The sequence below is a fragment of the Oncorhynchus gorbuscha genome, unplaced genomic scaffold (assembly GCF_021184085.1).
Source record: "Oncorhynchus gorbuscha isolate QuinsamMale2020 ecotype Even-year unplaced genomic scaffold, OgorEven_v1.0 Un_scaffold_857, whole genome shotgun sequence".
Lineage (NCBI taxonomy): Eukaryota > Metazoa > Chordata > Actinopteri > Salmoniformes > Salmonidae > Oncorhynchus > Oncorhynchus gorbuscha.
The window spans coordinates 118,305-137,170 of record NW_025745846.1 but is presented as its reverse complement, the minus strand read 5'-3'; the positions used below and the strand labels follow the sequence as shown (position 1 = coordinate 137,170).

The following is an 18,866-nucleotide window of genomic DNA, read 5'->3' as shown; positions in this document are numbered from 1 at the left end:
ACGTTAGCTATCTCACTGGGGGTAGCTAGGTAATGTTAGCTATCTCACTGGGGGTAGTAGGTAACGTTAGCTATCTCACTGGGGGTAGTAGGTAACGTTAGCTATCTCACTGGGGGTAGCTAAGTAACGTTAGCTATCTCACTGGGGGTAGCTAGGTAACGTTAGCTATCTCACTGGGGGTAGCTAGGTAATGTTAGCTATCTCACTGGGGGTAGCTAGGTAACGTTAGCTATCTCACTGGGGGTAGCTAGGTAATGTTAGCTATCTCACTGGGGGTAGTAGGTAACGTTAGCTATCTCACTGGGGGTAGCTAGGTAACGTTAGCTATCTCACTGGGGGTAGCTAGGTAATGTTAGCTATCTCACTGGGGGTAGCTAAGTAACGTTAGCTATCTCACTGGGGGTAGTAGGTAACGTTAGCTATCTCACTGGGGGTAGTAGGTAATGTTAGCTATCTCACTGGGGGTAGTAGGTAATGTTAGCTATCTCACTGGGGGTAGTAGGTAACGTTAGCTATCTCACTGGGGGTAGTAGGTAATGTTAGCTATCTCACTGGGGGTAGTAGGTAACGTTAGCTATCTCACTGGGGGTAGCTAGGTAATGTTAGCTATCTCACTGGGGGTAGCTAGGTAACGTTAGCTATCTCACTGGGGGTAGTAGGTAACGTTAGCTATCTCACTGGGGGTAGTAGGTAACGTTAGCTATCTCACTGGGGGTAGCTAGGTAATGTTAGCTATCTCACTGGGGGTAGTAGGTAACGTTAGCTATCTCACTGGGGGTAGCTAAGTAACGTTAGCTATCTCACTGGGGGTAGTAGGTAACGTTAGCTATCTCACTGGGGGTAGTAGGTAACGTTAGCTATCTCACTGGGGGTAGCTAAGTAACGTTAGCTATCTCACTGGGGGTAGTAGGTAACGTTAGCTATCTCACTGGGGGTAGCTAGGTAACGTTAGCTATCTCACTGGGGGTAGTAGGTAACGTTAGCTATCTCACTGGGGGTAGCTAGGTAATGTTAGCTATCTCACTGGGGGTAGCTAGGTAACGTTAGCTATCTCACTGGGGGTAGCTAATAACGTTAGCTATCTCACTGGGGGTAGCTAGGTAACGTTAGCTATCTCACTGGGGGTAGCTAGGTAATGTTAGCTATCTCACTGGGGGTAGTAGGTAACGTTAGCTATCTCACTGGGGGTAGTAGGTAATGTTAGCTATCTCACTGGGGGTAGTAGGTAACGTTAGCTATCTCACTGGGGGTAGTAGGTAACGTTAGCTATCTCACTGGGGGTAGTAGGTAACGTTAGCTATCTCACTGGGGGTAGCTAGGTAACGTTAGCTATCTCACTGGGGGTAGCTAGGTAACGTTAGCTATCTCACTGGGGGTAGTAGGTAACGTTAGCTATCTCACTGGGGGTAGTAGGTAATGTTAGCTATCTCACTGGGGGTAGCTAGGTAACGTTAGCTATCTCACTTGGGGTAGCTAGGTAACGTTAGCTATCTCACTGGGGGTAGCTAGGTAATGTTAGCTATCTCACTGGGGGTAGCAAAGTAACGTTAGCTATCTCACTGGGGGTAGCTAGGTAACGTTAGCTATCTCACTGGGGGTAGCTAGGTAACGTTAGCTATCTCACTGGGGGTAGTAGGTAACGTTAGCTATCTCACTGGGGGTAGTAGGTAACGTTAGCTATCTCACTGGGGGTAGCTAGGTAATGTTAGCTATCTCACTGGGGGTAGCTAGGTAACGTTAGCTATCTCACTTGGGGTAGCTAGGTAACGTTAGCTATCTCACTGGGGGTAGCTAGGTAACGTTAGCTATCTCACTTGGGGTAGCTAGGTAATGTTAGCTATCTCACTGGGGGTAGTAGGTAATGTTAGCTATCTCACTGGGGGTAGTAGGTAACGTTATCTCACAACCGGACCAAATGAACCTGATTCAACATGTTCTTAATATATAATATATAATAATATATGCCATTTAGCAGACGCTTTTATCCAAAGCGACTTACAGTCATGTGTGCATACATTCTACGTATGGGTGGTCCCGGGGATTGAACCCACTACCCTGGCGTTACAAGCACCATGCTCTACCAACTGAGCTACAGAAGGATGACTTGATTATCACACTCTCTGTCAAAAACTTGAAAATCAATATTGCTTAAAAACATAAGCTATATAATTCACTTTCCCTCCTGTTAACTCTTTGGGGTAGCTTGTGATAAAAAAAATGTACTGGTCATCTACAATACTATAGCCCCCTCTAGGGGGAACTACAATGTACTGACTATGGAATTACCCAAATGGACTGGTCATCTACAATACTATAGCCCCCTCTAGGGGGAACTACAATGTACTGACTATGGAATAACCCAAATGGACTGGTCATCTACAATACTATAGCCCCCTCTAGGGGGAACTACAATGTACTGACTATGGAATAACCCAAATGTACTGGTCATCTACAATACTATAGCCCCCTCTAGGGGGAACTACAATGTACTGACTATGGAATAACCCAAATGTACTGGTCATCTACAATACTATAGCCCCCTCTAGGGGGAACTACAATGTACTGACTAACCCAAATGGACTGGTCATCTACAATACTATAGCCCCCTCTAGAGGGAACTACAATGTATTGACTAACCCAAATTCACTGGTCATCTACAATACTATAACCTCCTCTAGGGGGAAGTACAATGTACTGACTAATAGCCCCCTCTAGGGGGAACTACAATGTACTGACTAACCCAAATGCACTGGTCATCTACAGTACTATAGCCCCCTCTAGGGGGAACTACAATGTACTGACTATGGAATAACCCAAATGCACTGGTGTAAATGACCCCCCCTAATTACAGACAGAGTTACGTATAGAGTCATATAGACAGAGTTATACTTCTCCACATTTTAGCTACTGTTGTATCAATATGTTTTGACCATGACAGTTTTACAGTCCAGGGTTACTCCAAGCAGTTTAATTATTTATTACAATATTTAGTTGAGGTTTAGGGTTTAGTGAATAATTTGTCCCAAATACATTGCTTTTAGTTTTTGAAATATTTACGACTAATTTTTTCGTTTGCAGTACGTTTGCCAATCGGTTGTGCAGCCAGACTTGACAGATCCTGTTTCCTCATCCCTCTCAACCATACCATTTTTCAATTCCTCATCAATCTACGGGTCAGATCAGCCCTCCTCCTCGGCCAGAGCGTCCAGTCTACTCTCTGAACGGTCCTGATAGCCGAAACGCACTGAATTTACGAATGGACAATCTGACCAGTGCTCTGAATTTGTGTCCTCTGGCACTACAGACTGAGTTTACTAACACACCCAATATATGCGTGAACTTGTTTTAGTTGGGAAGCATGACGCTGCCTTTACCCTAACCTAAAACTAGTGGTGTGAACTACCTAAAACTAGTGGTGTGAACTACTTAAGTAAAATACTTTAAAGTACTACTTTGAAGTACTACTTATGTTTTTACTTTACTATTTATATTATTGACCATTTTTACTTTTACTTTCACTACATTCCTAAAGTAATTGTCGTGAATTTGGTGAGAGAAGTCAGACTCATCAGTTTCAGACGGAGTTTACATTTGTCAACAGTTATATTGTTTATATTTACCTAAAACATTCACGTATTGTTTATCAGCGATGGATTGTAATAATAACGTTTTATAACGTGTTTTTCAAAGTCACACGACATAATATTATCTCCAAGGTGCGTTTGTGAAAATACAAACTACTACATTTCCCACAATTAATTTTGGTTATCGTCTGGTTTTTTTATTTGATCGGTGATTGGTTCGAGTTTAAGAAAGATAGGGGCGTTATCTACAGGATTTTAACCAATCGGTGCTCGCGCATATGAACTTCCTGCTCGCTAATTGGCTCATGGTTAAAACCTTCCCATGTTGCTTAGCGGCTGCAGCTTGTAATTTGAAATGGTCAGGACCAATCACAGGCGGCCGTAACGACCGGAGCAGCATTTAAACTTACAGCTAGCTAGTCGACGCTGTTGTTCAAACGAAGAGCGAAGTACACGGCGGCGGCGGTGGGAAAGAAAAAACATCATTTATTACCGTTTTGTTTTGTTTTTTGAAACACTATTCAAGTATATTTAGTTAAATCGATTGATTATTAGGTATCGTACGCTACATTTGAGCTAATTCGGGGCACCTGAATTGGTTAGTTTTTGATTTGAATTCAAGTGGTTTTGCTCGGAAGGGTGGCGAGCCTGTCTCAAAGTGAGATATATATATTCGATTTATTCTATTTTTTAAATTATATATATTTTTCTTCTTATATTTTTGTTAACTTGTATCTTTTTTTCTGTTTTTTTTTTTCGTAAAGCCTTTAGAGCACTTTATTATTTTTTAAATAATAATATTATATATAAAATATGAGTGCGCCGGTAACCAAGGCGGTGAATCCGTCGACAACCGTCGACCCCAAATCGGCACCTCTCAAAGACATCCCAGATATTCTCCTAGACCCCCGGACCCTGAAGAAATACAGCCGAGGACGTTTCCTGGGCAAAGGAGGCTTTGCCAAATGCTACGAGATCACAGATCTGGAAACCAGAGAGGTTTTCGCCGGTAAAGTCGTCCCCAAAGCCATGATAGTCAAACCTCACCAGAGGGACAAGATGACCTCTGAAATCTCCATTCATAAGAGTCTCGACAATCCGCACATTGTGGGATTTCACGGCTTTTTCGAGGACGACGACTTCGTCTTTGTCGTGTTGGAGATTTGCAGACGACGGGTCAGTTCATTTTTGTAAATTGATTACTTAAGATAAGTTGTTCTTTGCTATCAGTGTATTTTTCTACTAGTTTACTGTAGCTTGAAACGTCCTCGTCTAGTCAACAAGACTTGTTGTTCACCACAACTTGTCTACAGGGTGACTAGCTGGGATTATATAAGTAGTTTTTAGGTTTATTACTGTTGAATGAAAGTTATTTACAACTCGTGAACTTTAAAATTTAGTTATGATTGTGTGCAAACTACTGAAAGCTGTTGTTCTTGGCATGACAACTTAGGCTAAGTACATGTCCCTCCCTCCACAATCAGACATTCAGAAGTAAACCCTAAGACAAGTTAACCTAGTGAGTTTATAATAGATGCTAACCCCCCTGTCTGTGTCCTCCCCCCTCCTCAATCAGACATTCAGAAGTAAACCCTAAGACAAGTTAACCTAGTGAGTTTATAATAGATGCTAACCCCCCTGTCTGTGTCCCCTCCTCAATCAGACATTCAGAAGTAAACCCTAAGAAGACAAGTTAACCTAGTGAGTTTATAATAGATGCTAACCCCCCTGTCTGTGTCCCCTCCTCAATCAGACATTCAGAAGTAAACCCTAAGACAAGTTAACCTAGTGAGTTTATAATAGATGCTAACCCCCCTGTCTGTGTCCTCCCCCCTCCTCAATCAGACATTCAGAAGTAAACCCTAAGAAGACAAGTTAACCTAGTGAGTTTATAATAGATGCTAACCCCCTGTCTGTGTCCCCTCCTCAATCAGACATTCAGAAGTAAACCCTAAGACAAGTTAACCTAGTGAGTTTATAATAGATGCTAACCCCCTGTCTGTCCTCCCCCCCCCAGTCTCTGTTGGAGCTACATAAGCGTCGTAAGGCTGTAACGGAGCCGGAGGCTCGGTATTATATGATGCAGCTGGTTAAAGGCTGTCAGTACCTCCACAACAACAGAGTGATACACAGAGACCTGAAACTAGGAAACATCTTCCTCAGCGACGACATGGATGTCAAGATAGGTACGCAGCGCACACACTCACTCCGTGTACGACTCACTGCAGAATGTACACCACTACACACTCACTCCGTGTACGACTCACTGCAGAATGAACACCACTACACACACACTCCGTGTAAGACTCACTGCAGAATGTACACCACTACACACACTCCGTGTACGACTCACTGCAGAATGTACACCACTACACACACTCCGTGTACGACTCACTGCAGAATGTACACCACTACACACTCACTCCGTGTAGGACTCACTGCAGAATGTACACCACTACACACTCACTCCGTGTAGGACTCACTGCAGAATGTACACCACTACACACACTCCGTGTACGACTCACTGCAGAATGTACACCACTACACACACGATGGGCCGGTTCAGAATGAACACTACGGTGGGCCGGTTCAGAATGAACGCCACGGTGGGCCGGTTCAGGGTGAACACCAACTAATAGTTTGACAATGCGCCTCTATACACACACACACCTGGGCGGTATTCATTAAGCCTCTATACTCTGTACATCACCTTGTCTAAACACCTATCGGTCTTCTCCCCAGGTGACTTTGGCCTTGCCACTAAGATAGAGTTTGACGGGGAACGTAAGAAGACGTTGTGTGGAACACCGAACTACATCGCCCCGGAGGTTCTCTGTAAGAAGGGACACAGCTTCGAGGTCGACGTCTGGTCTCTGGGCTGTATCCTGTAAGTCAAACGCAGACTAGAACAAATGGCGCGGTATCCGTTTTCAAAGTTAATCTTTTTTAGTTTATTTTACTAGAAAAGTCAGTGGAGAACAAATTCTTATTTTCAATGACGGCCTAGGAACAGTGGGTTAACTTCCTGTTCAGGGGCAGAACGACAGATTTGTACCTTGTCAGCTCGGGGATTTGAACTTGCAACCTTTTGATTACTAGTCCAACGCTCTAACCACTAGGCTACCCTGCCGCCCCGGGGTACAGGCATCATACTGACTACCTGGTCACAATAAATTTAAACTGAGCAACAAACCACATTACTACTTACTGATACAAATCTTGTTTTAGAGTCATTACAAAACGCGGTCCCTTTTTTTTAATGCCAAGCATCGCAACAGACGAAGATGGGGCTGGGAACAAATCTGTCCTAGTGGCTTGTGGACCGTACAGGGAGACGATACATATTCACCATCTCCCAATACTCTATCTGGGTCCCCCAGTAGTGGCTTGTGGACCGTACAGGGAGACGATACATATTCACCATCTCCCAATACTCTATCTGGGTCCCCAGTAGTGGCTTGTGGACCGTACAGGAGACGATACATATTCACCATCTCCCAATACTCTATCTGGGTCCCCCAGTAGTGGCTTGTGGACCGTACAGGGAGACGATACATATTCACCATCTCCCAATACTCTATCTGGGTCCCCCAGTAGTGGCTTGTGGACCGTACAGGGAGACGATACATATTCACCATCTCCCAATACTCTATCTGGGTCCCCCAGTAGTGGCTTGTGGACCGTACAGGGAGACGATACATATTCACCATCTCCCAATACTCTATCTGGGTCCCCCAGTAGTGGCTTGTGGACCGTACAGGGAGACGATACATATTCACCATCTCCCAATACTCTATCTGGGTCCAACAGGCATCATACTGACTACCTCAACACATATTTAATACTCTATCTGGGTCCCCCAGTAGTGGCTTGTGGACCGTACAGGGAGACGATACATATTCACCATCTCCCAATACTCTATCTGGGTCCCCCAGTAGTGGCTTGTGGACCGTACAGGGAGACGATACATATTCACCATCTCCCAATACTCTATCTGGGTCCCCCAGTAGTGGCTTGTGGACCGTACAGGGAGACGATACATATTCACCATCTCCCAATACTCTATCTGGGTCCCCCAGTAGTGGCTTGTGGACCGTACAGGGAGACGATACATATTCACCATCTCCCAATACTCTATCTGGGTCCCCCAGTAGTGGCTTGTGGACCGTACAGGAGACGATACATATTCACCATCTCCCAATACTCTATCTGGGTCCCCCAGTAGTGGCTTGTGGACCGTACAGGGAGACGATACATATTCACCATCTCCCAATACTCTATCTGGGTCCCCCAGTAGTGGCTTGTGGACCGTACAGGAGACGATACATATTCACCATCTCCCAATACTCTATCTGGGTCCCCCAGTAGTGGCTTGTGGACCGTACAGGGAGACGATACATATTCACCATCTCCCAATACTCTATCTGGGTCCCCCAGTAGTGGCTTGTGGACCGTACAGGAGACGATACATATTCACCATCTCCCAATACTCTATCTGGGTCCCCCAGTAGTGGCTTGTGGACCGTACAGGAGACGATACATATTCACCATCTCCCAATACTCTATCTGGGTCCCCCAGTAGTGGCTTGTGGACCGTACAGGGAGACGATACATATTCACCATCTCCCAATACTCTATCTGGGTCCCCCAGTAGTGGCTTGTGGACCGTACAGGAGACGATACATATTCACCATCTCCCAATACTCTATCTGGGTCCCCCAGTAGTGGCTTGGGACCGTACAGGAGACGATACATATTCACCATCTCCCAATACTCTATCTGGGTCCCCCAGTAGTGGCTTGTGGACCGTACAGGGAGACGATACATATTCACCATCTCCCAATACTCTATCTGGGTCCCCCAGTAGTGGCTTTTGGACCGTTAGGAGACGATTATTCACCATCTCCCAATACTCTATCTGGGTCCAACAGGCATCATACTGACTACCTCAACACATATTTAATACTCTATCTGGGTCCCCCAGTAGTGGCTTGTGGACCGACAGGGAGACGATACATATTCACCATCTCCCAATACTCTATCTGGGTCCAACAGGCATCATACTGACTACCTCAACACATATTTAATACTCTATCTGGGTCCCCCAGTAGTGGCTTAATGGACCGTACAGGAGACGATACATATTCACCATCTCCCAATACTCTATCTGGGTCCAACAGGCATCATACTGACTACCTCAACACATATTTAATACTCTATCTGGGTCCCCCAGTAGTGGCTTGTGGACCGTACAGGGAGACGATACATATTCACCATCTCCCAATACTCTATCTGGGTCCAACAGGCATCATACTGACTACCTCAACACATATTTAATACTCTATCTGGGTCCCCCAGTAGTGGCTTGTGGACCGTACAGGGAGACGATACATATTCACCATCTCCCAATACTCTATCTGGGTCCAACAGGCATCATACTGACTACCTCAACACATATGTAATACTCTATCTGGGTCCCCCAGTAGGACCACCTCAACACATATTTAATACTCTATCTGGGTCCCAGTAGGACCACCTCAACACATATTTAATACTTTATCTGGGTCCCCCAGTAGTGGCTTGTGGACCGTACAGGGAGACGATACATATTCACCATCTCCCAATACTCTATCTGGGTCCAACAGGCATCATACTGACTACCTCAACACATATTTAATACTTTATCTGGGTCCCCCAGTAGTGGCTTGTGGACCGTACAGGGAGACGATACATATTCACCATCTCCCAATACTCTATCTGGGTCCAACAGGCATCATACTGACTACCTCAACACATATTTAATACTTTATCTGGGACCACCTCAACACATATTTAATACTCTATCTGGGTCCCCCAGTAGGACCACCTCAACACATATTTAATACTCTATCTGGGTCCCCCAGTAGGACCACCTCAACACATATTTAATACTCTTTTATCTGGGCCCCAGTAGTGGTCTGTATTGTAACAGGCTCCATCTCTCTCAGGTACACTCTGTAGTGGTTTGTAACAGGCTCCATCTCTCTCAGGTACACTCTGTAGTGGTTTGTAACAGGCTCCATCTCTCAGGTACACTCTGTAGTGGTTTGTAACAGGCTCCATCTCTCTCAGGTACACTCTGTAGTGGTTTGTAACAGGCTCCATCTCTCAGGTACACTCTGTAGTGGTTTGTAACAGGCTCCATCTCTCTCAGGTACACTCTGTAGTGGTTTGTAACAGGCTCCATCTCTCTCAGGTACACTCTGTAGTGGTTTGTAACAGGCTCCATCTCTCTCAGGTACACTCTGTAGTGGTTTGTAACAGGCTCCATCTCTCTCAGGTACACTCTGTAGTGGTTTGTAACAGGCTCCATCTCTCTCAGGTACACTCTGTAGTGGTTTGTAACAGGCTCCATCTCTCTCAGGTACACTCTGTAGTGGTTTGTAACAGGCTCCATCTCTCTCAGGTACACTCTGTAGTGGTTTGTAACAGGCTCCATCTCTCTCAGGTACTCTGTAGTGGTTTGTAACAGGCTCCATCTCTCTCAGGTACACTCTGTAGTGGTTGGTAACAGGCTCCATCTCTCTCAGGTACTCTGTAGTGGTTTGTAACAGGCTCCATCTCTCTCAGGTACACTCTGCTGGTTGGTAAACCTCCATTTGAGACGTCTTGTCTGAAGGAGACCTACAACCGCATCAAAAAGAACAACTACACCATCCCCTGGGTGAGCTAACACCACCCATACCACTACACTACCCCCTGGGTGAGCCAACACCATCCATTACTACTACACTACCCCCTGGGTGAGCCAACACCACCCATTACTACTACACTACCCCCTGGGTGAGCTAACACCACCCATACCACTACACTATCCCCTGGGTGAGCCAACACCACCCATTACTACTACACTACCCCCTGGGTGAGCCAACACCATCCATTACTACTACACTACCCCCTGGGTGAGGCAACACCACCCATTACTACTACACTACCCCCTGGGTGAGCTAACACCACCCATACCACTACACTACTCCCTGGGTGAGCCAACACCACCCATTACTACTACACTACCCCCTGGGTGAGCTAACACCACCCATACCACTACACTATCCCCTGGGTGAGGCAACACCACCCATTACTACTACACTACCCCCTGGGTGAGCCAACACCATCCATTACTACTACACTACCCCCTGGGTGAGCCAACACCACCCATTACACTACACTACCCCCTGGGTGAGCTAACACCACCCATACCACTACACTACCCCCTGGGTGAGCCAACACCATCCATTACTACTACACTATCCCCTGGGTCAGCCAACACCACCCATTACACTACCCCCTTGGTGACTAACACCACCCATTACTACTACACTACCCCCTTGGTGAGCCAACACCACCCATTACTACTACACTATCCCCTGGGTGAGCCAACACCACCCATTACTACTACACTACCCCCTGGGTGAGCCAACACCACCCATTACTACTACACTACCCCCTGGGTGAGGTAACACCACGCATTACTACTACACTACCCCCTTGGTGACTAACACCACCCATTACTACTACACTACCCCCTTGGTGAGCCAACACCACCCATTACTACTACACTATCCCCTGGGTGAGCCAACACCACCCATTACTACTACACTACCCCCTGGGTGAGGTAACACCACCCATTACTACTACACTACCCCCTGGGTGAGCCAGCACCACCCATTACTACTACACTACCCCCTGGGTGAGCCAACACCACCCTCTACACTATCCCCTGGGTGAGCCAACACCACCCATTACTACTACACTACCCCCTGGGTGAGCAACACCACCCATTACTACTACACTACCCCCTGGGTGAGCCAACACCACCCATTACTACTACACTACCCCCTAGGTGAGTTAACACCACCCATTACTACTACACTATCCCCTGGGTGAGCCAACACCACCCATTACTACTACACTATCCCCTGGGTGAGTTAACCACCCATTACTACTACACTATCCCCTGGGTGAGCTAACACCACCCATTACTACTACACTATCCCCTGGGTGAGCTAACACCACCCATTACTACTACACTATCCCCTGGGTGAGCTAACACCACCCATTACTACTACACTATCCCCTGGGTGAGCTAACACCACCCATTACTACTACACTACCCCCTGGGTGAGCCAACACCACCCATTACACTACCCCCTGGGTGAGCTAACACCACCCATTACTACTACACTACCCCCTGGGTGAGCCAACGCCACCCATTACACTACCCCCTGGGTGAGCTAACACCACCCATTACTACTACACTATCCCCTGGGTGAGTTAACCACCCATTACTACTACACTATCCCCTGGGTGAGTTAACCACCCATTACTACTACACTACCCCCTGGGTGAGCTAACACCACCCATTACTACTACACTACCCCCTAGGTGAGTTAACCACCCATTACTACTACACTACCCCCTGGGTGAGCCAACACCACCCATTACTACTACACTACCCCCTGGGTGAGCCAACACCACCCATTACTACTACACTACCCCCTGGGTGAGCCAACACCACCCATTACTACTACACTACCCCCTGGGTGAGTTAACCACCCATTACTACTACACTACCCATTACTACTACACTACCCCCTGGGTGAGCCAACACCACCCATTACTACTACACTACCCCCTGGGTGAGTTAACCACCCATTACTACTACACTACCCATTACTACTACACTATCCCCTGGGTGACCCAACACCACCCATTACACTACCCCTGGGTGAGCCAACACCACCCATTACACTACCCCCTGGGTGAGCCAACACCACCCATTACACTACCCCCTGGGTGAGCCAACACCACCCATTACACTACCCCCTGGGTGAGCCAACACCACCCATTACACTTCCCCCTGGGTGAGCCAACACCACCCATTACACTTCCCCCTGGGTGAGCCAACACCACCCATTACACTACCCCCTGGGTGAGCCAACACCACCCATTACACTACCCCCTGGGTGAGCCAACACCACCCATTACACTACCCCCTGGGTGAGCCAACACCACCCATTACACTACCCCCTGGGTGAGCCAACACCACCCATTACACTACCCCCTGGGTGAGCCAACACCACCCATTACACTACCCCCTGGGTGAGGTAACACCACCCATTACTACTACACTACCCCCTGGGTGAGCAACACCACCCATTACTACTACACTACCCCCTGGGTGAGCCAACACCACCCATTACTACTACACTACCCCCTTGGTGAGCCAACACCACCCATTACTACTACACTACCCCCTGGGTGAGCAACACCACCCATTACTACTACACTACCCCCTGGGTGAGTTAACCACCCATTACTACTACACTACCCATTACTACTACACTATCCCCTGGGTGACCCAACACCACCCATTACACTACCCCCTGGGTGAGCCAACACCACCCATTACACTACCCCCTGGGTGAGCCAACACCACCCATTACACTACCCCCTGGGTGAGCCAACACCACCCATTACACTACCCCCTGGGTGAGCCAACACCACCCATTACACTTCCCCCCTGGGTGAGCCAACACCACCCATTACACTACCCCCATGGGTGAGCCAACACCACCCATTACACTACCCCTGGGTGAGCCAACACCACCCATTACACTACCCCTGGGTGAGCCAACACCACCCATTACACTACCCCTGGGTGAGCCAACACCACCCATTACTCTACCCCCTGGGTGAGGTAACACCACCCATTACTACTACACTACCCCTCTGGGTGAGCAACACCACCCATTACTACTACACTACCCCCTGGGTGAGCCAACACCACGCATTACTACTACACTACCCCCTGGGTGAGCCAACACCACCCATTACTACTACACTACCCCCTGGGTGAGTTAACACCACCCATTACTACTACACTATCCCCTGGGTGAGCCAACACCACCCATTACTACTACACTATCCCCTGGGTGAGCCAACACCACCCATTACTACTACACTATCCCCTGGGTGAGTTAACCACCCATTACTACTACACTATCCCCTGGGTGAGCTAACACCACCCATTACTACTACACTATCCCCTGGGTGAGCTAACACCACCCATTACTACTACACTATCCCCTGGGTGAGCTAACACCACCCATTACTACTACACTATCCCCTGGGTGAGCTAACACCACCCATTACTACTACACTATCCCCTGGGTGAGCCAACACCACCTACTACACTACCCCCTGGGTGAGCCAACACCACCCATTACTACTACACTACCCCCTGGGTGAGTTAACACCACCCATTACTACTACACTACCCCCTGGGTGAGTTAACACCACCCATTACTACTACACTACCCCCTGGGTGAGTTAACACCACCCATTACTACTACACTATCCCCTGGGTGAGCCAACACCACCCATTACTACTACACTACCCCCTGGGTGAGTTAACCACCCATTGCTACTACACTACCCATTACTACTACACCATCCCCTGGGTGAGCCAACACCACCCATTACTACTACACTATCCCCTGGGTGAGCCAACACCAGTTTCTTCATCTTCTCTCGTTTTTGTTCTGTAGCAAATCAACCCTGTGGCGGCGTCTCTGATCAAGAGGATGCTGCACGCCGACCCGTCCCAGCGGCCCACCGTCTCCCAGCTGCTAACCGACGAGTTCTTCACCGAGGGGTACATCCCCCTGCGTCTCCCCACCACCTGCCTCACCGTGCCCCCGCGCCTCCATCGCTCCCTCCTCTCTGGAGCCCAGCCAGAGACGCCCGCTCACCGCTCTCAACAATAAGGGTTAGATTCACACTACGTAGGGGTCTCTCTCCTTTCCTCCTTTCCTCCCTTCCTTTCCTCCCTTCCTTTCCTCCCTTCCTTTCCTCCCTTCCTTTCCTCCCTTCCTTTCCTCCCTTCCTTTCCCTCCCTTCCTTTCCTCCCTTCCTTTCCTCCCTTCCTTTCCCCCTTCCTTTCCCCCTTCCTTTCCCCCAGCCTGGGGTTTAGTGTCTCCTTCCTTTCCTTCAGCCTGGGGTTTAGTGTCTCCTTTCCTTCCTTTCCTTCAGCCTGGGGTTTAGTGTCTCCTTCCTTTCCTTCCTAGCCCGGGTTTAGTGTCTCCCTTCCTTTCCTTCAGCCCGGGTTTAGTGTCTCCTTCCTTTCCTTCAGCCCGGGTTTAGTGTCTCCCTTCCTTTCCTTCAGCCCGGGGTTTAGTGTCTCCCTTCCTTTCCTTCAGCCCGGGGTTTAGTGTCTCCCTTCCTTTCCTTCAGCCCGGGTTTAGTGTCTCCTTCCTTTCCTTCAGCCCGGGGTTTAGTGTCTCCCTTCCTTTCCTTCAGCCCGGGGTTTAGTGTCTCCCTTCCTTTCCTTCAGCCCGGGGTTTAGTGTCTCCTTCCTTTCCTTCAGCCCGGGTTTAGTGTCTCCCTTCCTTTCCTTCAGCCCGGGTTTAGTGTCTCCCTTCCTTTCCTTCAGCCTGGGGTTTAGTGTCTCCCTTCCTTTCCTTCAGCCTGGGGTTTAGTGTCTCCCTTCCTTTCCTTCAGCCTGGGGTCAGCCCCTTCCTTTCCTTCAGCCCGGGGTTTAGTGTCTCCCTTCCTTTCCTTCAGCCCGGGGTTTAGTGTCTCCTTCCTTCCTTTCCTTCAGCCCGGGTTTAGTGTCTCCCTTCCTTTCCTTCAGCCCGGGCAAGTGTCTCCCTTCCTTTCCTTCAGCCCGGGGTTTAGTGTCTCCTTCTTTCCTTCAGCCCGGGTTTAGTGTCTCCCTTCCTTTCCTTCAGCCCGGGGTTTAGTGTCTCCCTTCCTTTCCTTCAGCCCGGGGTTTAGTGTCTCCCTTCCTTTCCTTCAGCCCGGGGTTTAGTGTCTGTGTCTCTTCAGCAGGGACAGAGAAGGTGGAAAAGAAAGATGAGCCACTGCTCAGAGAGATTCCCGAGGCCACAGACTGCCACCTGAGTGACCTGCTGCAGCAACTCGACACCTGCAACGCTGCCAAGCCCTCGGAGAGAGGACTCATACGCATGGGTACGAGACACACACACACACACACTGCCAAGCCCTCAGAGAGGACTCATACGCATGGGTACGACACACACACACACACTGCCAAGCCCTCAGAGAGGACTCATACGCATGGGTACGAGACACACACACACACACTGCCAAGCCCTCAGAGGACTCATACGCATGGGTACGAGACACACACACACACTGCCAAGCCCTCTGAGAGGACTCATACGCATGGGTACGAGACACACACACTGCCAAGCCCTCGGAGAGGACTCATACGCATGGGTACGAGGCACACACACACACACTGCCAAGCCCTCGGAGAGAGGACTCATACGCATGGGTACGAGACACACACACACACACACACACTGCCAAGCCCTCGGAGAGAGGACTCATACGCATGGGTACGAGACACACACACACACACTGCCAAGCCCTCGGAGAGGACTCATACGCATGGGTACGAGACACACACTGCCAAGCCCACAGAGAGGACTCATACGCATGGGTACGAGACACACACTGCCAAGCCCACAGAGAGGACTCATACGCATGGGTACGAGACACACACACACACACTGCCAAGCCCACAGAGAGGACTCATACGCATGGGTACGAGACACACACACACACACTGCCAAGCCCACAGAGAGGACTCATACGCATGGGTACGAGACACACACTGCCAAGCCCACAGAGAGGACTCATACGCATGGGTACGAGACACACACACACACACTGCCAAGCCCTCAGAGAGAGGACTCATAGGCATGGGTACGAGACACACACTGCCAAGCCCACAGAGAGGACTCATACGCATGGGTGCGAGACACGCACACACACACTGCCAAGCCCTCAGAGAGAGGACTCATAGGCATGGGTACGAGACACACACTGCCGAGGACTCATACGCATGGGTACGAGACACACACTGCCAAGCCCACAGAGAGGACTCATACGCATGGGTACGAGACACACACACACACTGCCAAGCCCTCGGAGAGAGGACTCATACGCATGGGTACGAGACACACACACACACTGCCAAGCCCTCAGAGAGGACTCATATGCATGGGTACGAGACACACACTGCCAAGCCCTCAGAGAGGACTCATATGCATGGGTACGAGACACACACTGCCAAGCCCTCAGAGAGAGGACTCATACGCATGGGTACGAGACGCACACACACACACACACACACTGCCAAGCCCTCGGAGAGAGGATTCATAGGCATGGGTACGAGACACACACTGCCAAGCCCACAGAGAGGACTCATACGCATGGGTACGAGACACACACACACACACACACTGCCAAGCCCACAGAGAGGACTCATACGCATGGGTACGAGACACACACACACACTGCCAAGCCCTCGGAGAGAGGACTCATTCCCACAGCCCAACATATCGACCTCTGTTAGGTATATGACGTGCTGTAGACCGGGTTCCTCTAACCCCTGACCTCTAACCCCTGTGTTTCCAGAGGAGGCAGAGGACCCAGCCTGTGTCCCCATCTTCTGGATCAGCAAGTGGGTCGACTACAGCGACAAATACGGACTGGGTAACTACTCTCTGTCACCATGGCAACCCCGTGTCCATGTCAACCCTGTCTCCATGTCAACCCTGTCTCCATGTCAACCCTGTCTCCACGTCAACCCTGTGTCTCCATGTGATGCTCTCTCTGTCACCATGGCAACCCCATGTCTCCTTGTGATGCTCTCTCTGTCGCCATGGCAACCCCGTGTCCATGTGATGCTCTCTGTCACCATGGCAACCCCGTGTCCATGTGATGCTCTCTGAATAGAGGGTTGTGTGTGTGACCTCTGACCTCTGTTGCAGGCTATCAGCTGTGTGACAACAGCGTGGGGGTGTTGTTTAACCACTGCACCAGGATGATGATGTACGCCGACGGAGACAGTCTTCAGTACATCGACAAGATGGCCGCCGAGAGCTACCTCAGTGTCCGCTCCTACCCCGCTACGCTATCCAAGAAGGTTAGCGTCGGTGCTAGTGCTTCTCTATGGCTGTGGCTAGCGTCAGGCTAACCTTCGGATAGCATTGGGACAAAAGTCCTTAGCCTCTTGGGTTAGAGCCAAGCTGACCTGTGACCTCTGCCCTCCCCAGATCACGTTGTTGAAGTACTTCCGTAACTACATGTCGGAGCACCTTCTGAAGGCGGGTGCCAACATCACGCCTCGTGACGGAGACCCCTGGCCCGTCTGCCGTACCTCAGCCACTGGTTCAGAACCAAGTCGGCCATCGTCCTCCACCTCACCAACGGCACCGTGCAGATCAACTTCTTCCAGGTACTCCTCCTCCTTCCCTCTCGCTCCTTCCCTCTCGCTCCTTCCCTCTCGCTCCTTCCCTCTCGCTCCTTCCCTCTCGCTCCTTCCCTCTCGCTCCTTCCCTCTCGCTCCTTCCCTCTCGCTCCTTCCCTCTCGCTCCTTCCCTCTCGCTCCTTCCCTCTCGCTCCTTCCCTCTCGCTCCTCCTCCTCCGGCTCCCCGTCTCACCAAGTTATTGTGATAATATAGAGATCTCTCCTCTCTCGGCTCCTCCTTCCCTCTCCTCCTCCTCCTCCTCTCCCCGTCTCACCAAGTTATTGTGATAATATAGAGATCTCTCTTCTGTAGGACCACACCAAGTTGATCCTGTGTCCTCTGATGGGTGCTGTGTCCTTCATCGACGAGAAGAGAGACTTCCGGACCTATAAGACGTCTCTGATCGAGGAGTTTGGCTGCTGTAAGGAGCTGGCCAGCAGGATGCGATACGCCCGACTGATGGTGGCCAAACTACTGTCCTGCAAGTCCTCCACGCCTCACTGACCAACCACCTCCTCGCTCTGGCCCCGCAGCCAGGTGTTTACCCCTCCTGACTATAATCTACTGTCTGCTGGCCAATCAGAATGCCTGAGGGGTGCTCAGGGTTGTCACAATAAGCCAGTCAGACGGCTGGATCTTCCAACGGTCTCTAATGTTGAAACAACGTCTTTATTATAGTCAAGTGGTCAGCGCCCCCCTGTCTGTCTCTCTGGTCTGTAATCCCCTATCCTGTCTGGTCTGTAGTTCCCAGGTGAGGTGTGGTAACCCCTACCTGTCTGTAACCCCTATCCTGTCTGTAACCCCTATCCTGTCTGTAACCCCCTATCCTGTCTGTAACCCCTATCCTGTCTGTAACCCCCTATCCTGTCTGTAACCCCTATCCTGTCTGTAACCCCCTATCCTGTCTGTAACCCCCTATCCTGTCTGTAACCCCCTATCCTGTCTGTAACCCCCTATC

General features: G+C 49.5%; 1 pseudogene; it reads left to right on the top strand.

The window, feature by feature from the left end:
• Positions 1-3,963: 3,963 nt before the first annotated feature.
• Positions 3,964-18,450, top strand: LOC124020572 (annotated as a pseudogene).
• The last annotated feature ends 416 nt before the right edge of the window (positions 18,451-18,866 follow it).